The sequence below is a fragment of the Macaca nemestrina genome, chromosome 7 (assembly GCF_043159975.1).
Source record: "Macaca nemestrina isolate mMacNem1 chromosome 7, mMacNem.hap1, whole genome shotgun sequence".
Classification (NCBI taxonomy): domain Eukaryota; kingdom Metazoa; phylum Chordata; class Mammalia; order Primates; family Cercopithecidae; genus Macaca; species Macaca nemestrina.
Window position 1 is genome coordinate 78,128,806 of NC_092131.1, and position 21,679 is coordinate 78,150,484.

At 37.3% G+C, this 21,679-nt stretch overlaps 1 long non-coding RNA gene across 2 annotated transcripts in view; it reads right to left on the minus strand.

Moving 5' to 3' along the window:
- Positions 1-21,679, minus strand: part of LOC105477917 (uncharacterized) — a 106,061-nt gene that overhangs the window by 7,841 nt on the left and 76,541 nt on the right. For both annotated transcript variants that reach the window (XR_011625970.1, XR_985016.2), the window contains exon 5: positions 2,338-3,703. This is a non-coding gene — a long non-coding RNA (uncharacterized lncRNA). The remainder of the gene's footprint in view (positions 1-2,337; positions 3,704-21,679) is intronic.

The window sequence follows — 21,679 nt, forward strand, 5'->3', positions numbered from 1 at the left end:
TAGTTATCAATCGTAGTGATGATACATCAGGTATCTGAGTTTTCTTACAATGTCTTACGTATAGTAAGTTCTCACTAAACATTTGACTAATGACTGCAGTTCTTCAAATAACTGCTCTTCTCTCTAAGAAGTCTTTATTCATGAAGAGTAAGGGTAAGTTCGTAAATGGATTTGAAAATAGAATAATCAAGAAGAAAACAAGACAGTAACTGAAGGAAAACACTAGCATCGATCATTGGAAGGGAAGTTTGAGAGAGAGCAGTGGAGTCAAATAAAGCTCAAATCAGAAAAGCAGATTGGTGTAAAAGAAGGAGATCAGAGCTAACAGGATCTAATAATCGAAGGTGATGTGGAACATCAGAGAGGTACTTAAAAGAAGACACTCAAGGGCTAGGGAAATCTACTCCAAAGCTTTTATTATAATTACACACTCCATACTCAGGGTGTTCAGGTGTGACATACCCATCTGCAGACTTTAATACTGACAAAAATAAAGGAGTAAAGAGGAGAGCTGCTCAGTGCATGTGCTCAGGGCCAAAGTGGGAACTGCATGAAATGACTCCATTTTCACTACATGAATTTTTGCTTATGAAAAATAAGACTTTTGCAGAAACTATGAATTTGATGAAGACTAAAATTGTGTCATTTCTACCACAGAACAGTATGTTGTCATAGCACAGAAAATAAATGCAAGTGGCAAAATTTAATGTAAATAATACATCCAAAAGTCACTGTTATTGCTGTTGGCAAAAAACAGTGCTGAGCTACATAATGTTAATGGAAAGAGAACTCTTTAAGAAAAAATGGCAGACTTTCACCTTTGAGAAGTCACTTTTCATGGCAGAGGGAAAGAACAACTTAGAAACTTCAACAAAAAAAAATCAAGTTGATTTTGTTAGACAAATATCACATCTTTCTCATCAACAATGAGAATTCTTTTCTCACAGTTCTAGAAGAGAAAGCAAAGCTGAATTCAGCAAAAGTGTCCTGTATAAAAATAAAAAAGCCCAACAACTGTTTCCATAAGCCTTGAAAAGTACAATGTTTCATTTTTAATTTTTTAAGGAAATATAACAAAAAATTGCTTCTCTGCCTTTTGGCTGAGATCAAGTGTGGGAAATATGACAAATACAAAAAAACAGAGCAGATATTATGTCTCCAAGCAACATCATCTTTGACACGTCTTAAAGTTTTGTGAAACCTGCTCTGTTATCTAACTTTTTACATCATAAAAAAAAGAAAGACCAAAATGTTTGGTTTTTAGGTTTCTTTGGGTTGTTAGTTAATCCTTTGCTCTTTTTCCACCAAACCACAAGAAAATACTTGTTCTTAGGCTTTCTCAAAATCTATAATCAAAGGGTCATTTAAGTGCAGTTGCTCATTTTATGTAACTGTGTGGCATAATTATTATTTACAGCTTGTGAAGAAATATCTAAAGGAACCAATGCCAGTACTAAGGGTATTATGGTATGGTGTAAATGTATTATTTTGTCACCTCTGCAACCCTTTAGGCAAAATTACTGTTTATTTTCAAAAATACGTTTATGAATCACAAAAAGAAAATATACACAGAAAATCTGAGTCCTTTACCTGGCACAACAAATCAATACTACAGTCAACAGCTTTGTTCTTTATTTATTAAGATACAACATATAATGATGAAATTATTAGACAAAGTAATGAGTCTCCATCAATCTGTCTTTAGTTTTATAAAACCCAGTTTTACTCTGTCAGCCTTGTCAATGCTACTGAATATTAATGGGAATAAAGTTAATTGCTAGGTGGAAAAAGGTCTTACTCAAAGTGAAAAGGAAGCACCTTGCTGAAATCCGTCATTTTTGACAGGCCATAATTGATTTCTTCTTGGTGATATGTACCGACAGGTTTCAAATCTCACTCTTATCTTTACCACAAATTCTAATTATTTTCATTTGGGATGTTGTTGGATCTCAAGCCTCTGAACACTTTCATCATTTGCAAATAAATTATTTTTTCAAAAGAGTTCCAATTCTGAGTGGAAGGGATATTGCCTAGTGTATAGGGAAGCAACTGCCTGCTGCAATTTTTAAAAGACATACAAATGTATTTATTGTATCTCAGTAGCCAAGGAAAGGAAAGCAATGACTTTCAGAACAAGAATGAATTGTATGTGCACATAATAACTTACTAGCTTCCAGTTAAACAATTTCATTCAAAGAAAATAAACAGTGAGTAATCACTTAAGGTTCATCATGATTATATTGTCACCTGATTAGAAATACAGCATTTAGTAGTAGTAGGGATTTTAAGAAGTTTCCATTAAACTTTAAGCAGTTATAACTTTAAAACAATACATACCTGTTTTTACTTTAAATCAGCTTATCAAATGTCTGCCATTCTTCACAAACTGGAGTTTAGGAAATAAATTAACTTTGAAAATAAGTACTGGATAACTTCTAAGGTTCTTATTACAAAGAATCAAATTAAGGTAATATGGTAAGATTAAAACACATTAAATAATGTTGATTTCCCCTTCATATATCTTAGCAGTTGCTTTTTTATGAGAATCTAAATTTATTGTTGGAAACTTTGAGTAACATGTTATTAACCAAAGGGTCACTGTAATTCTTACACAAAAATAAGGAAAATGCTAAAAGAAAAGTAGCAACTAGGAGGAAGAGGGATTTCTTAATGGGATCAACACAGAATTTTGTTTTTAGAAATTAGACTTTGTGGCCTAATGATTTCCATAACGCTTTAATAAATGGAATCCACCTATCCTCACACCTTGTTCTGTGATAATTTGCTGTAGATTCTGCATTATATTCAGCTCTTACATCTAACGACATTTCAGGGGCCTCCTCTTTTCCCTTTGGTTGAAAGTAAGTGCCATATGTGACTGGCCAGCAGATTGGGTGGCATTTATGTTGTGGTTCTTAGTCATCCCAATTTTTCTCCACCACATCCCAGTCACAATGGGGAAAAATGAAAAGCAGCTGCTAACAGCCTCACAACAGTTCTGTAATTACTTTCCTGGGCTGGCATTATATGATTTGACAATGGCCTGGGGATGTAACAAATAAGAAAAACCTTGTCATTCAATTTAAAAGGCTTCCTACCAGGGCAACACACTCCCCACTTCATCAGAATGAAAGTACTCAAATCTGACACAGCCAGCATGTTTAGTGCTGAGTGATGTAACTGCAGCCAGGTGGTGCTAAGCACAAACAGCCAACTTGCTTTCCTATTGACACTGCTATTTGAATTGAAAGATGAATCCTAACTTAGGGCAGAGTTTCACATCTCAGGTCCAAAAAGTGCCAATCTATTTAGTTCAAAGAAGAATTGCTAATACATTGGCGTATTTTAGTTAAAAGAACTGTTTTCAGAGATGGCAATTCCACTTTGTCAAAGATTTCAATTTTCCTTGATACTCAATATATGTCATTTTCATCGCTTTGCATAATCAGGCTTCATCCTACCCTTCCGAGATGATATTATTAGGAATTGGCTCTATTGGTCTAGGTAGACTAGCTATCATAACAATCAACCCCAACTATTAGTGAGTTACAGTTATAAAGGTTTTAGTTCTCATTCATGTCATTGTCCAATAAGGTGTTTGGTGAGTGGTCTTTCACTTTGTGATTCAGAGACCCAGCTTCCTTCCATCCAGAGGCTCCACCATCTTCTACAACCTCTGAATCCTCCACTGTATCCTCTCCATCTAACCAAGGGACAAGGGAAGAAAACAAAATCACAAGAGAAATGTAAGAGATTAGCCAGGAAAGTGGATCACATCTTTTCAACCTACATTGTCCAAACTACTCTCATGTCCCCATCTAAGATACGAGCGGCTGAGAAATTGGGTCCAGCAGTAAACCACGAAAGAGACATTATGAGTCTCTGCCATGTTTTCTTCTACATTAAGGTGAAGGACCATTAATCACCTCAGCTTACAGCCACTTAAAAGACCATTACATTATCATGTCCCCTAGCATACTGTACTGTTTTCACCACTAAATTTATTGTTGGAAACTTTGAGTAACATGTTATGTACTCATGTTAGTACCCATGATGAGGTACAGTTTTTGAAAGTAGTTTTTAGTGTTATACTGGTTATATTATACTTCAGCTGGTGGGGTTACTACTTAGTTATTAGCTAGTTTTAAGACCAGCTATTGGTCTAGTCTTAAAAGCTAAAGAAAACATTTATTCACTCAACAAATATTCATTTACTGGTATGTGTCAGGCATTGTTCTTGGTGCTTGAAATATATTCGTGAACAGACAAAAATCCCTGTCCTCATGAGCCTTTCATTCTAGAGGAGAGAGATCGTAAACAATAAACATAATAAATAAATACATTATATGATATAAATAAGATGTTAAGTACAAAATAGTGAATACTTAGAAGGGATGTTAGTGTTGGTTAGAATAAGCCTCATTGAGAAGGTGATTATTACTCAGACTTGAAGGGGATGAAGAATTAAAACTGCAAGTATCTGTGGGAAAAGCACTTGAAGCAGAAGGAAAAGACATGGCAAGAGTCCTAAGGAAATGGCAAACCTGACATGTTTGATGAATGGCAGGAGGCCAAAATGGCTGGTGTGGACATACTGCTAGAATAAATAGAGTAAGAGGAGGTCAAAGATATCATGGGACAAGTTCATGAAGGGCCTTATGGGCTAATGCAAAGACCTTGGCTTACGCTCTGCATGAAATGGGAAACCATTGCAGGGTTTTGAGCACAACAGAGTTTTTGATATATGACTTAAGCTTTAACAGTTTTACTCTGGCTGCTATCATAGAATGTAGGAGGACAAAGGTAGAAGCAGACCAGTTAGAAGAATATTACAATGATAATCCAGGTGAGAGATGATAGTGAATTTATCATGCCCAGGTAAGACATAATAGTGGGTTTATGGGGATATATCAGTGGAGATGAAGAAAGTGGTTGGATTTTATTTGTACTTTGGAATTTCATAATATTTTGAACAACACACCTTCTTTGTGGATTGGATGTGGGGTGTGAGAAGAGAGAAGTCAATGAAGACTACAATTTTTAGCATTAGTGCTAAAAGAATGGAGTTGCCATCATCAAAGATAGATAGGGCTAAAAGAAGAGAGATTTGGTGACAAGATAACTTCAGCTTTGGACATAGTGAGTGTGAAATGTCTATTACACACTCAAGCATGGATATTGAAATTGGCTGTGAGATATGTGAGTCTGAAGTATAGGAGAGAGGTGTGGACTGTGACATAAATTTGGGAGTCATTAACATGTAGATAATATTTAAGGCCAAGAGATTGAATGAGGTGCCAAAGTACTGCATAAGTTGCCATGTTATGGTGCCTTTCATAATAAATATGTTGTGAATCCCAATTAGTAGCATGCTGGCTGCTTTCTAAGCTTTATCCTCCTTTCTAGACCATTTATTGGTCCTAGACAACTAGTAAGGTGCTTAGACAACTGTAAAATTTGCATTTTCAAATTTGGCATGATTCTCTTTGTTTATTTGAGACAGTTTCAAGTTTACTACTTGCACATCATTAGCCAGGCATTATAGGTCAAAATAGTTCCCAGAACACAAACTAAATGGTAGAAAAAGAGGCCGCCATAGAATAAGCAATGCATGATTGGTAGATAGGATTTTGGACTATGGTTGAGGTCCAAAGCCTCATGGTTTTGAGCATATTTTGAACATATTCTATGCTCAAAGCCAACTACAAAACTGGACAAAATTGTCAAAGAAAAGCCTGAAGCATTTCAGGGCTCTAGAAATTAAACAAAGGCAAACAACAAAGAAAGAGCTATTTATTCATTAAAAGTTGCTCTAATCTCAGGTAAAATTAGAGGGAGGCCATGGTCTTTTTGCCTGGGGTTGCCTCCATTTCTTCTAACCCCAGCTTGATTGGCAGAGTAGTTAGAGCGGGAACTGGCTGGGAAAACCAGCAGACTTGCTGCCAGAAAAGGTGGACTTGCTTTGGACCTGAGTCAAACACCCATGTCTGGCAATGTTTTCAGTAAAAGCAGTGAACTCAATAAGAAATGAATGAAGCAAGCCTGCAGCTTTTCTAGTCTAAGGTTGCAGTCCTGGTTGGGATGAGTGGCAGGCTTACAGACCAACCAGAAATGTAATAGGGAGATCCTGGAAGTGAGAGAGTCATAGAGGGGCTGCATAAATTCTCCATACATCTCCAACTAAGGACTGTGTGCACACCCAAGAAGACTGACAGGAAAATAAAATCTGGGCAGATATGGAAACTATATAAACTTTGGATGTCATCCTCAAATCACACACAGATCCAGTGGTAGAAGGTAGGTTTTATGGACTCAAAATGTTTGAGCATAATCTTTGACTAGTCACTGGCTGACCACTAAGTTATGCAGGTGGTGCTAGAAAGCCAAACTAAAAAGTAAAAATATAAGAATTTAAAAAATTTTAACAGAGACATTCATGGTGACACATTGCAGAGGAGACAGCTTCTACAAATAAGTCCAATCGATTATAGAAAGAAAGAGAAGAAGAAAGAAGAAAAGAAAGAGAAAAAGAGAGAGAAGTGTGAGGGGTGGGAGAAGAAAACTCTGAACTGGAAAAGTCAGAATAAAACAGAATCCAGAGTTGCGACAGTATATCATCTAAAATATCCAGTGTTTAACAAAAGTAGAAGACATGTAAAGAAATAGGAAAATGTGACCAATACTTGGGGGGGGGGGGGAAGCAGTAAACAGAAACTTTGAGTAGGCTTATATTTTGGTTTTATTAGATAAAGACTTCAGAGCAGCCATTATAAATATATTCAAAGATTGAAGGAAACTGTGCGCATATAGTATAAATGTAAATGGTTAAAAGAAAATGTAATGAAAATGACAAATCGGGAATCTCAGTAAATAAACTATAAAAAAGAAATAAGTGGAAATTCTAGAGTTGGAAAGTATAGTAATCAAAATAAAAAATTTACTGAAGGGGATTGACAGCAGATTTCAGATGACGGAAGAAAGAATCAGTGACCATTAAGATACATCAATAGAAAAGACCTATTCTGAAGATCAGAATCTTGAAAAAGATTCAAGAAAAATAGGCAGAGCCTCAGAGATACCTGGAAGAACATCAAGCATACTAACATATATGTCATGAGAATCCCAAAAGAAAAGAGAAAGAAAAGAAGAAGTGATGACCAAACCACCCCCCGCCCACTTCATGAAAAAGATTACAGATTCAAGAAGCTCAAAAATTCCCCAAAAGTTCAAAGACAAAGAGATCTGTACCTAGGCACATCAGAGTCAATTACAGAAAGCCAAATAACACAGAATTATTTTGAAACGAGCAAAAGAAAAATCATTCATTAAATACTAGAAAATGATATTACTAATGGCTGACTCTTCAGAAACAATAGAAGCCAGAAGATAATGGAATAGCATAATCAAAGTGCTGAAAGAAATAAAAAATGACTTTCAACCCAGAATTCTATATACAAAAATGTTCTAAAATTAATTGTAATTGCCACACAACTCCAACTATACTGTCATTGAAATGTACACTTTAAATGGGTGAATTATACAGTATGCACATTATATCACAATAATTCTGTTAAAAATGAAAATTCTATGTACAAATATTTTACTTCAAAACCGAAGGCAAAATATTAGCTACATTAAGAAATATCTGGTAAACAAAGTCTGGAAGAATTTATTGTTAGTGTATCTTCCTTAGAAGAAATGCTAAAGGTAGTCTTTTACGCTGAAAGGAAATGACAACAAACAGTAGAACCTGCAGGAAAAAATAAAGAACACTGGAAATGGTGGTAAATATAAAAGGCTATATAAATATTTTCCTTTTTTCTTCTCTTATTTTCTTTTCAAGATATTAAGATTGCACATAAAGCAAAAACAAATGATGCCAAACACACTCAGGTTCAAAGAGCGCAATAGAGCCCTCCTTGACAAAAAGCAGTAGAAGCCTAGTGTACTATGTGTCTATTGCCTGAAAGCTTACGTAACAACTTACCTTAATAGCTCTGATGAACTAAGAGAAAACAATACTGAGAAAATCAGAAAACTTATATATTACCTATGTTCTATCATTTTTTTTATGTCTACTACATTTTGCTACTGATGCTGCTTTTCACACTTTTGGGATCTGAAACAATGTAATGGGTACATGGCTGATCCAGTTTGAGGCAGTCTCCTAGTATTCAAGGTGAATGTCTTTTGTTTTTCTGTGAGTTTTTTTTTTTTTTGCCATAATCATCTATGTTAGTTTTTACTTTAAAAATGAACACGTATTTCAACATCTTGCAGCCCATTCTTACACCAGGATTCAGCAACACTTATTCATCGGTTCTTTCCCAGTTCAAATGCCTTGAATGGCCTCTCCCTGACAATTTTTAGTCTATTAGTCGTAATCTTTATGATCTGAATTAAACTATATTTTCACTCTTCCAAAATACTTACAAAGTAGTCTTTTTACAGTGGAGTGCTGTAATCAAGAAAACTATAGTCAAATATAGCAATGAAAAAAAAGCAGACAGGAAAGGCAAGAAAAGACAAGAACAAAAGGAAAGTTGAAATAGGCAAAAATAAACAACAGCAGGGAAAACTGGCTAGCCATATGCAGAAAATTAAAACTGGACCCCTTCCTTATACCTTATACAAAAACTAACTCAAAATGGATAAAAGACTTAAATGTAAAACCCAAAACTATAAAAACTTAGAAGAAAATCTAGGCAATACCATTCAGGATGTAGGCATGGGCAAAGATTTCATGATGAAAATGACAAAAGCAATTGCAACAAAAGCAAAAATTGCAAATGTGATCTAAGTAAACCAAATATCTCCTGCACAGCAAAAGAAGCTATCATCAGAGTGAACACACAACCTACAGAATGGGAGACAATTTTTGCAATCTATCCATCTGACAAAGGTCTAATATTTAGAGTCTACAAGGAAGTTAAACAAATTTATTTAAAAAAAAACACCCAGTAAAAAGTGGGCAAAGGATATGAACAGACACTTCTCAAAAGAAAACATTCAGGCAGCCAACAAACATATGAAAAAAGCTCAACATCACTGATCATTAGAGAAATGCAAATCAAAACCACAATGAGGGCTGGGCGCAGTGGCTCATGCCTGCAATACCAACACTTTGGAATGCCAAGGTGGGCGAATCACTTGAGGTCAAGAGTTTGAGATCAACCTGGTGAACATGGCAAAACTCCCTCTCTACTAAAAACACAAAAATTAGCCAGGCATGGTGGTGGGCACCTGTAATGCTAGTTACTCGGGAGGTTGAGGCTGGAGAATCACTTGAACACAGAAGGTGGAGGTTGCAGTGAGCTGAGATCATGCCACTGCACCCCAGTGTGAGTAACGGCAATCTTTTGCTGATACCTTCTAAAGTGATTTAATCTGTAGCTGGATTAAGATACATTTCTTTTGTTTGTTTGTTTTTTTCCTTCAACTTTTATTTTAAGTTCCAGGGTACATATGCAGCATGTGCAGGTTTGTTTCATAGGTAAATATGTGCCATGGTGGTTTGCTGCATAGATCAACCCTCACCTAGGTATTAAGCCCAGCATCCATTAGCTATTCTTCCTGATGCTCTCCCTCCCGCCACCCTACCCCCTGTCCAGGCTCCAGTGTGTGTTGTTCCCCACCATGTGCCCATGTGTTCTCAACATTCAGCTCCCATTTATAAGTAAGAATATGTGGTGTTTGGTTTTCTCTTCCTGTGTTCATTTGCTGAGGATAAAGGCTTCTGGCTCCATCCATGTCTCTGTAAAGGACATGATCTTGTGAGATCTTTTGAGATGGACTGGAATTCCATCTCAAGAACAACAACAACAACAAGAACAACAAAACCACAAAACTACAATGAGATACCGTCTCACACCCATCAGAATGGTGCTTATTAAAACACTGAGAAACACCAGATGCTGGTGAGGTTGCAGAGAAAAAGCAACATTTTTACACTGTTGGTGGGAATGTAAATTAGTTCAACCATTGTGGAAAACAGTATGGAGACTCCTCAAAGATCTAGAGGCAGAAATACCATTTGACCTAGCAATCCCATTACTGGGTATTCACCCAAAGGAATATAAATCATTCTATTATAAAGATACATGCATGCATATGTTCACTGCAGCACTATTCACAGTAAGCAAAGACATGGAATCAACCCAAATGCCCATCAATGATAAACTGGATAAAGGAAATGTGGTACATATACACCATGGAATACTATACAGCCATAAAAAGGAACAAGATCATATCCTTTGCAGAGACATGGATGGAGCCAGAAGCCTTTATCCTCAGCAAATGAACACAGGAAGAGAAAACCAAACACCACATATTCTTATTTATAAGTGGGAGCTGAACGATGAGAACACATGGGCACATGGTGGGGAACAACACACACTGGAGCCTGGACAGGGGGTAGGGTGGGGGGAGGGAGAGCATCAGGAAGAATAGCTAATGGATGCTGGGCTTAATACCTAGGTGAGGGTTGATCTATGCAGCAAACCACCATGGCACACATTTACCTATGAAACAAACCTGCACATGCTGCACATGTACCCTGGAACTTAAAAGTTGAAGGGGAAAAAAAACCAAAAGAAATGTATCTTAATCCAGCTACAGATTAAATCACTTTAGAAGGTATCAGCAAAAGATTGGTGTTTAAATATTGTATTAGGCCATTCTTGCATTCTTATGAAGAAATACCTGAGATGGAGTAATTTATAAACAATATAGGCTTAATTGGCTCATGGTTCTGCAGGCTCTACAGGAAGCATGGTGCCAACATCTGCTAAGCTTCTGGGGAGGCCTCAGGAAATGAAGAATCATAGCAGAAGCTAGGAGGGGAAGCAGGTGCATCATATGGCAAAAGCAGGAGCAAGACAGAGTGTGTGGAGTGGGAAGGTGCCACACACTTTTAAACAACCAGTCTTGTGAGAACTTGGAGTGAGAGCTCACTTATCACCAAGTGGATAGTCCAAGCCATTCATGAGGGATCCTCCCTGATCATCCAAACACCACCACGCCCCATCTTCAACACTGGGGATTACAATTCAACATGAGATTTGGGTGAGGACAAATATCCAAACTGTATCAAATATGTTCAGTTAGGGGAAATGCAGTGTAATTAATTAGACTCTCTTGAATTCTAATAGCATCCAAGGAACATAATTAGGCCTTTTCCTGACATTCAGGTGACATGGTCAGACATGGGGTGGGTGTATACCATTCTCCATTTATCATTATCCTTTCCACTGTTTTCTATGGAATTATAATGGATTCATCGGAGAAGAGGTGCTATCCTTTTAATTAGAACCCTTAAGAGGAAGCCTTCTTTCTGGATTATTCTCACTTTTTTGGCTTTATTTATTTATTTATTTATTTATTTATTTATTTATTTAGAGAAAGGGTCTCACTCTGTTGTCCAAGCTGGAGTGCAGTGGCACAAACATGGCTCACTGCAGCCTCCACCCTCCAGACTCAAGCGATCCTCCCACCTCAGCCTCCTGAGTAGCTGGGTCTGGAGGTGTGTGGCACAATGCCCAGCTAATTTTTGTGTTTGTTGTTGTTGTTCAGACGGGGTTTTGCCATGTTGCTAGGCTGGTCTCAAACTCCTGGGCTCAAGTGATCCACATGCCTCGGCCTTCCAAAGTGCTGATATTATAGGTGTGAGCCACCACGCCTGGCCCCTTTTGCCTTTAAACAGTTATTTACTGCTTAAATCTGTAGGACCAGTTTTTCATTGCGGAATCACTTCATCTCAAATTCCTGGATGGGCCTTGCTTTCTTTTCACTCTCTAAAACTGACAATTAATTCAGTCCCACTCCTAGGAGATAACTGGATAACAGTAGCACTTGCTGCTTATTATCTTTTAATCCTGACTTTATTTTAGGGGTACCTCTACTAAAAATTCTGGGTCTATATTCTTAGTTCTCAGTCTGAAAGCACAGAGAAAACATTTGATTTGCTTTTATAAATATAACCCGCCAACCCATCTTGAGGAATGGGCTTATCTGATCTATTGGTCTGATTGATTGATCACCAGCCAGTTTCACACAGTAGGGGTTTGAGGGGATGGGAAATCAAAGGGGAAAATGTTGATGGGAGAAAGAAAGTGGAAGAAATTGGGAAAATGAGGTACTGCCAAAGCCCTCAAAATCTTATGTATGATGAAAAAGGTGTTGAAGATGATGGTGATGGTAGTGGTAGCTAGGGTGCAGCAGGATGCAATAAGGTGGGGGCTGTAAAAGTCTTCTGAAAGAAGGATAAGCTAAAGAAACGCTCCTCATATTTTATAGTTTTCCCATAGGATGGCCTTATCAATAAAGTTTGATGCTAATAATGGTGGTAGGCAGGAGAGTAAACAGTAATTGTAAGCTCAGGTGGGAGTTACGACACCTTTTGCCCCTCATGAAAAGGTTCTTGTGCTTTTTTCCCTCTGTGAAGTCAGCCAAATTGACCTATTCAGGGCTTTTCTAACCTTAACAAGTGTGATTTAGTCACACTGTTCTGAATTCTTATTCCTTTCCATGCATCATACACCTCGTTGGGGAGAAGAAAAGAACGGAACAGTTAAATGGGAAAGGGTTTATCCTTAACTACTTCCTCTATTCTTCTCTCATCACCAAAAAACTACCTATTCCCCTGCCAAACACTAGGAACAAAATGAAGCAGATATATGCCTCTGGGCCTTTCTGGATACTAAGGGATGGATTGAACAAAGATGATTTTGTGTCTGTTATGTGCCTTTGTTTCTGGGTTTGTATGTTTGTTTATATGAACATTTTATTTTTCTCTCTGCAGTGAAAGTATCCTAAAAGCAGATGTTAGAAGTATCTACATGCTAAGCAAATACATTACTAAGAGATGATTAATAGGTATTTTTGTCATTGAAAATATGTCCTTTCCTGTGTATCACACTTTACTTTCCTATCCCCAAGGATCTGCAGTGACCCATCGAAGGGGAGCGAGGTGGGAGAGGACTCGGGAAACGCCCTGATGAGGAGCAGTGCTATATCATCAACATAATTTAGAATTGCATGGTGATAAGAAAAAGAAAGTTGACTTTTGGACTTTATTATTACTTTTAAATTCTCCATAACAGTGCGCCTCTTTGCAACTTATACCTGGAACAGATCACACCCCTGTACCACTCTCATCTTGGTATTTTACTTGCATTTAGGAGGATAGACAAGACATGCATATTGAACTCCAAAAAAATAGATACTTGGTATGTACCTTGATACAAATAAAGACACATGCAAATATAAAACGTAGCTATAATAGTATAGAATCTAGAGCTAGATATCTATAAATTAATTTTTATTGTAAATTTCTAGTCCTGGTTGTGAGAAAATATATATGGATGGACAAAAATAAGAATTGTTAACTGTGGACTAAACCACGAATGTACACAGCATTACAAACATAAGGCATATCTATATATGAAGGAGAAAGATAAGTAGACAAATATCAGTCAGATAAACAAATCCCAGTTCATCATACATAAGCAGTATGAATTTAACCTCTGTGTTTTATTTCCCTCCGTGGTAAACAGAATAATAATAGTGCCTACTTATAGAGTTACTGTGAGGATTCAGTGCAATGATGTACATAAAGTACTTAGTCTAATATAAGTCCATGTCCAATAATTATTATCCATTATTACTACATGAAATATCATTTTATTACATTGAATTGGTTATGTTTGTAAATGTTCCATTTACCTTTTGCCAAATTTTCTCACACTTGCACGTTTTAAGGTGGAGTGGGAGATAAAGGTATGAATGTCCCTTAGTACCATCAAGCTTTATATATGTGCATGCCAACCCCAGGGCACACATACATTAATAGTACAGTACACCACTAAGATAAGATGACATGTTTTGTGGGCCACACACTGTTCTAAGTGTTTCACGAATACCAACTATTAATAGTTCAGTCTTGCTAACAAACTTATGAGGCTGGGGAAACAGATTAGAAAACTAACACATAGGCAGGAGCATTTGACTTAAAAGCACCAAAAAAAAGTAACAGAGGCCAGAAGTTAACAAAGGCAGTTTGGCCACCATACTGGAGGCTTTAACCAGCACTCTGCGCTGCCTCTTACAGTCCCGCTCAGAGACACACCACACAGGGGCCTGGCTGCTTGCCTGAAATGTGGATGCTTAGACCAAGATACTAGTTAGGTCAAGTTAAATAGTTTTGAAGACAAACTGGGTTTCATACAGTGAGCACCTCTGTTCTGCTGCCACCTGTGTTACAGGTTCTTGCTTCTAGTTGTGAGGACTGCTGAATCTTTATCTACCACTAGAAGAAAAAATATCCCAATTCACATTTCATCATTCCCAGGTGTAAGAAGTACCATTATTTCATCTGAAATCTGAGACATTATTTCATTGACTAGATTCTCCCCCTCTTTGTCTTAAAACAGCCTGTCATTTTCCTAGTCATCATCAGGCCTTTTTCTAAGCCTCCCTTTGTCAAGAATTCCTCCACATCACATCCCTCTGTTCTGCTCCCCTAGAGGGAAAAACAAAATAAGAACAAAACCCTCTTTAGTATTATAAAATAAACTTCAAAAGAAAATCCATCCCCAGGGAGTAGAGTAATACAGTAATATCTTACTTTGGGGATCTATTTTCCTTCTCTAGGATAAAGCTCTCCTATCATTTTAGTTCAGAGTACATTGCTCCTCTTTATATTACCACCTGCATGGCTCTGTGCACTTTCAGTGCCAAGAAGCATGAGAAGATTTTATAACAAGAGTAATTGTAATAGGATTTAATCATGTTGTCAGCAGCAAAAGGGCCAGCAACCTTAATGATAATGTTAGAATAGAGAGCCGTGGAAATGGTATAAGTAGGTAAAATAGTGTAAATTGAAGTTGCCCTATGACTGTAATATACACTGTAATAGCCATTCAAAGCCAGGCACCATAAAAATGAGTCCAGCATCTATAAGGCATTAAACATTAAGCAAGCCTCTGAAAAATAAATCCAAAACCTCAAAGGATGCCGTCATGTTAAAATCCAGTCTGTTAGCAAATTGACTTATAATGCATTAGGAACATTTCAAGAATCAACAGTGAAACAAAAGGAAGGATTACAATTTACAAATAACTAGATCTAAGTTTTGAACAAATTAAACTTCATGATATTACTTCACCTTTCTAGATTGTATGGGTAGAATGGAACCCTGAGTTTAGATGGCAAAATAGATAAAGATTCATAATCATTTGGCAAATGCTTTAAGCGACTAAAAGTCTGGGATGAGCCTAATATCAGGTTGGATCAGGAAGCTATCACTTGTAGATTTTCTATAGGTTCTTCAAGGGTGAACCTGTGCATTAAATAATACTGACACTGTTTATTCCAGTCCTTTCTAAAGAATATGGCAAATGTTAATTTGTCAGCTTCCGCAATACCTTTTTGGGATAGCATGAAAAACAGTATTAATAACAGTTTTGGTTCATAGAATTTTTTTAAATCTGAAAATCCCTAAAGACCTCAGAAACATTAATAACATGAACAAAAGTCCTAATAATAATACTAGCTGGATCTCAAATAGAAAAGATTACTAACATCATTTTGTAGATGCCAAGATTTAGTCACATATAGGCTAGGAAAATTGCCTCAGACTACGGAAGCAGTCACCGGCCAAGCCAGCAATAGAAATCAATGCTTTTTGATTCTCATGTCCCCATTCCAGACACTGTACTACTTCTCATAGAAGCAAGAGGCATTACTTGGAAGAAACAAGATCTTTACTTTTGAATGTAACATTTTGCCTTCACAAACCTATTGAAAACTATCTAGAACTCCCTCCTTACCTACATCAGTTATCTTCAGCACCTTTCCACCTTAGAATCAGATCCAATACAAAAATTGCATTTCACTTCAGATTAGGGTCTTTCTACTAATCTAGACTGATAACATATATTTTCAGAAATTTCATTCCATCTAGAATAGTCATATAGATATTCCAAATCTGCTTTGGAGATATCATTTTATTCTGCTAAATGATTTATAAAATTTCATTCTGGGCTTAAGAATTAGAAATTGCTTAGAGGTTCACTTCAGATGTCTATTTCAGGTATCAATACAAATTTAGTAATGGCTTTCACTGTTCCCACAGTTAAGTGTTTACACTTTTAACTTTAATAAGATTAGGAATGGTTTGATTGTCTTTCACCACACCTAGACTTGGAGCCTTTATTGAATTTGAAACTTGCAAAAACAGTGGACAAAAAAATTATAATTCATTAGATGATATCATTAAATAAGAATTTTTTTCCTACAAACTGTTGGTAAATATTTACTTCAAGCTTGATTTGTGTTAAATTCAACATGTACTGAGTGTCTGATCTCTTTAGAGCAGATAAAAATCTACTCACAGTCAACTAACTAGTTTCCCCTTCAGTTATAGATCTTGACGACTCTTAGTATTTCCCCCTTAGAACTGCTTTCATGAAATGATAGGTGCTTTTCAGCTTTACTTTTGAAGGAAGGTGATGCTTTGCTTCCCTTTCATATTTGTCTAAAAGCACTTTTGCCAGCAAGTCAGCATGTGTACTATATGTGAACTTTTCTACAGAGTCTCCTAAACAAGGTGGGAAAAAAATCATTAGTAGTCCAGATTTCAATCTTCTGCACAGCTCAGGTAACAATAAATGAGTAATTTGCCGCCCTTCACTTTGGCAAGCTGATGCCTAATGATTACTGAGGGACAGGATAATGGTACCATAGTGATTACACTATGTTTTTCTAACCACTTTCAAGGCCTTTGCTTTCAGACCTGCCCTAATGAAAAGAAAGCTCTGAAATTGGGCCAGGTCTTTATTAAAAATGTTCTGACAGGCTCTGCTTAGATAAAATGTATTCATTTCTCAGATTTGAATCTTCTTCAGATTTGGAAGGCATGGGCTGGAGAGTAGATCTGATTGCCTGAACACTTTCATAATGAGGAAATGAGGTCTTGGCTAATTCCACAAGCCACTGGAAAGATTTATTTAAACAAGATATGATGATAACCTATCTCTAGATAGTAAACTGGCTCAGGGAGAACTATGCAAGACAAGGAGCAGAAAATCAAAAAATCTGGTCTTTGCTGTTGTTATGAGTTACTGTGTGATCTTATGAAAATCAATTAATATTCCTGAGTTTCTCGGTCACTGTAGACAGAGTCAGCACAGCTGTCAGTCATTGATAGATAGATGAATGAGTGATAATGATAGATAAGAATACAAATAGAGTTACTGTGACAGAAACCACTGTGCATGCAGTGGTAGCTGTAACTATTGCCTTTTAAAATGTTATATGCAAGAAAACATGCTGACAACATTTAACCAACTTCCAGTACATTCTGCACAGTGCTGCCAGAGCTTTCTTTCCAAAACATACTATGCAACAACACAACTATAATGCTTCCCCAGTACCCAATGTTTATCTGAGGATGGTTTACTTGATAATCATATGGGCAACTTTAAAAATTCTGATTATTCTGCTTCCCTCCTAATTCGGGGTGTGTGTGTGTGTGTGTGTGTGCATGTGCATGTATATGTGTGTAGGTAGGGAAGAGTAGGAGATAGGGGTACAGATAACAAATCTATATTTGTAAATAATCTTCTTCAGGTCATCTGTGTTAAATTAGGTTTGGGAACTATTGACTCTGGCATAGATCCCAAACCCTTTGGATTACTAAAGATCCTTTACTGAAGGAAGGTTTAAAAAAACTACTATAAGACACTAGGCTGTGGTAGAAAAATGAAGCGATGTAAAAATGCAGAGGACAAAGCCTGTAAGAGGAGGCCTGAAAGTTACAACCCACATAGAGGATATAAAATGAGTTATGGGCACATTTGAGGAGTGAAGTAAAAAGTGCATATATGGGAAAAGTGATGAGTTTAGTGTGTTCTGAGTTTGGGGTGCACGCAAAAGACGAAAGTGGCAACAATTAGTAGAGAGACGGAATTAGAGATCTGGAGCTCAGGGAAAGGTTCTTGGTAAGAGACATTGTTTTGAGAGTTGGCAATAATAGGTATGGATTTTAAAAAATAATAAGGAACGTAGTTGAGGATTGAACTTTGAGGAACTCCAACATTAAGGGTGGGCAGAGTGTGAGAAATGGAGGAGGAGGTGACTGAAAATAAGTTGCCAGAGAATTAGAAAAGAGGTATTACAGAAGTTGGAGGAGGGGTTGAGAATACTGCAGCTTCTAGAGGCTCAAGGAGGATAAGACTGAAAAAAAAAAAAAAAACCTCAGTAGGTTTGATAAAAGCCCATTTATTGGTGTGTGTTGGCAGGTATGTTGCTGCATCACACTGGGATGTGAATGGGGATGAAGGGTCTTTACATTCTAATGTATTATTTAAAGCAACTTGGTTATGAGGGAAGAAAAGAGATATAGTGGTAGTTAAAGGATCAAAGGTAGACTTTTTAAGAGAGAAGAGAGTTGTACGTATTTCTTTTTTTTTTTTTTTTTTGGAGTTTTTTTTTTTGAGTTTTTTTTTGAGACAGGATCTTGCTCTGTCACCCAGGCCGGAGTGCAATTGCAATGGCAAGCTCTCGGCTCATTATAACCTCTGCCTCCTGGGCTCCGGTGATTCTCCTGCCTCAGTCTTCTAAGTAGCTGGGACTACAGGTGTGCGCCACTGTGCTTGGCTAATTTTTGTATTTTTTTGTAGAGATGGGGTTTCCCCATGTTGTTCTCGAACTCCTGAGCTAAGGTGATTCAGAAACTTGGGCATATTTCTATGATAAGGAAAAAGCGCAACCGAGGGGGAGATGAGGATAAAGAAGAGAGGAGAAAATTAATTGAATGAGGTCGTCAAGGAGATGAGGTAGGAATGGATTCATAGCACAAGTGTACATTTGGTCATGGAAAGTGAGAGAGATGTCCCTTCTTCTAAGGATCAAGGTAGAATGGCAATGTAGATAAAATTCTCATTTTAGATGTTCTGGTAAGAAAGGGGAAAGCTTGAGTAGGACCTTGTGAACAGCAGTGACATTCGGAGTCGTTGCTCTGCAAATTAGAGAACTGGTTGTGAGATTCTATGCCATATTAATAATCCCCTTGCAGCTAAAGACTATACAAATAAAAGAACCCTAATATCATCGGCTGTGCAGTTTTCTCTAGCAGTTCTCAGCATGGGAATAAGTACAATAGATTCAGAGTTGGGTTTTTTCAAGGGGTAAAGGAATAAAATAAGATGAGAAAGATGGTAAGAATGAAATTGGAGATTATGATTCTGAGCATTAGACTGGAAGTGTGATCCTTACGAAGGAAGAACAGAAGTGAAAACCCTTAAAGTTCAGGAGGTAAAGGAATTGAAGTGTGAGACAAATGGTTGGTGTGGAATGAGGCCTAAACTGAAGGTCACTATGATGTGCGACCTTGACATGGCAAAATCAAGAGGGCCTCAAATGACCTCACCACAGGCTCTCCTGCCCACTCTGCTCTCATAGAAAAGATCCCCCACCCAAAACCCCCTCCTCATGGGAAATAGGCACAGTTCTTATTTATCATTGAGTAGTGGGCTGTAGTTCCCTGCCAGCCCACAGTTATTCAAACAGCCAATCGCATCCTCCTGTGGTAACCAAAAGACACTTCATGTTCTTGATACTACAAAGTCTACCTCCTAATGCCCTCAGTGGTTCACTCTGTTGCTAAATGTAACGTCGTGTGGCCTGGCAGGGTGCTGGGTGTCCTCCTCCCCTGAGCTATGGGTACGGAAACTGCTGTCCATCTCACCTGTTTAGTTTGGGATGTCATGTGTTTATCTAGCCTCATTTCCTAGACTGAGAATCCTCCTCCAACCTCACCAACAGGGGAATAGGCGATCATTAAAACAGCTGGGTATGTAGTTCACCTGGACACTTATGTTATCATAGTATCATGACTTGGGCAAGAGGAAAATTGCAAGTCAAAGGCTAAAGTTTTAATCAACATTGAGAAGTAGTTTTGAGGCTGGTAGAGGCTTAAAGATCAGTGCAGGCAGAGGGTGAAGAGCCAGGTGACATGAGCCAGGTGACATGAGCATGTGCCTAAGGCCTAAAATTGTCAGAAACTGCTGATCTTTATGCTTTCCAAGTTGAGACGTGTGGGAGAGTTGTAGGGATGTAGGGAAAAAAAGACCCATGTCTTGAGTGACAAAACTCTGGCAGATGTTATAGTGGACACTAGCCATGATAATTCATTTAAATACTCCTAAATAAAATAAGACAGGTATTATTACCTAGTTTTATCAGATATGGGAGCCAAGACCCAAAGAAATAAAGAAATTGAGAAAGAGGCACTAGATTAGAATCCATATCGCCAAAGTTGCAATACTTTACCACTGTGATTCCTTCAATTCTCATCATTAAACATTCTATTTTGAGATCTGTTGTGTTCAAAATTCTATTTTTGACACTGAAGGTACAGGACATCAGTGGATACAAAGATTCTTGCCCCCAAAGAGCCTACAACATAATGGGAAACATTGACTTAGTCATGCCTCCAAAAGAAGCAATAATTTATGCCAAAAGAATTTTTTAAAAATTGGTGATGTGGGGCCTGTCTTTACTGCATACTAGCTTATAAGTTATTTTCAAACCTAGTGTAATCCTTTTGCCAAACATGAGAAGAGGGATCACTTTTACCAGTGAATATAGAAGCATCTATATTTAGTCACCCTTTTGTTTTTGGATCTTCCACCAGCCCATACAACCTAAAGCTGTGTCTTTTCTGTAATAAGCAGTCTAGCTACAGGGATTGTATGTGGTGCTTTAAGAGTCTTATGATTTTTTATTATCCCTTTGTGACAGCTTTTTCAGAGTTATGCAAATGGTATGCCAAGTGTAGTAGACTGAAATTTCTTCCATTTTATCTCTGTCCAAATAGAAGTTGCCTCATCTGCATATAACAGTTCCCTTTGCAACTCAGTTGTAGTAGAAAATTGGAAGTCATTTGTATTTGCATTTCCTGGGGATACAGACAAGAGAAGATGCCAATAATGGATGTCATAATTTGCTGCCTTCTCTTTGCTGCCTATAAATCTTTGAATATTTTTCCTACAATAGCAAGTAAAGAGATTCAGTGAGCATAATGGGGAGAGGGAGATGTAAATCTCAGCAGTGGTGGTGGATTCCAGCTATGAATATTTCAGAAACAAGACACTCCCTTTAAATGAAACACTAATGCTTGTTAAGATGCTCCTAGGCCTGATGTGCTTTTGATTTCACTTAATAACCCTGACTCCTGGCTGCACAACACTAGATCCTGGTTGGTAGATTCTAAAGAAAATCTTTGCTCCTCTTGTAATTTCAAACGCTGGCCTTATTGTGGTGTCAGTTCTTGATTACCTACACACTATACCAGAGATACACAGTCATTTACAATTTACAATTTAAATAATTTATATTTTGTTTTGAAATGAATTCACTGAGATACAAAAAGTCTCACCCCCCTACACACACACACACATATAAATATGCACACTCACCCAAACTCACTCTCACATACTTAGCCTTGAGTCCTTCCTTCTCTGAACATTTTTTAGTAGGTTGTGACTGAACATTTTTAGTAGGTTGTGACTCACTGAGTGATGCTGATTATCTGAATATCAATATGAAAAGAAAACATTTTTACTCAAATTATGAGTCTTCAATATAGATATATCAAAATGGAACACTATGCCACGTG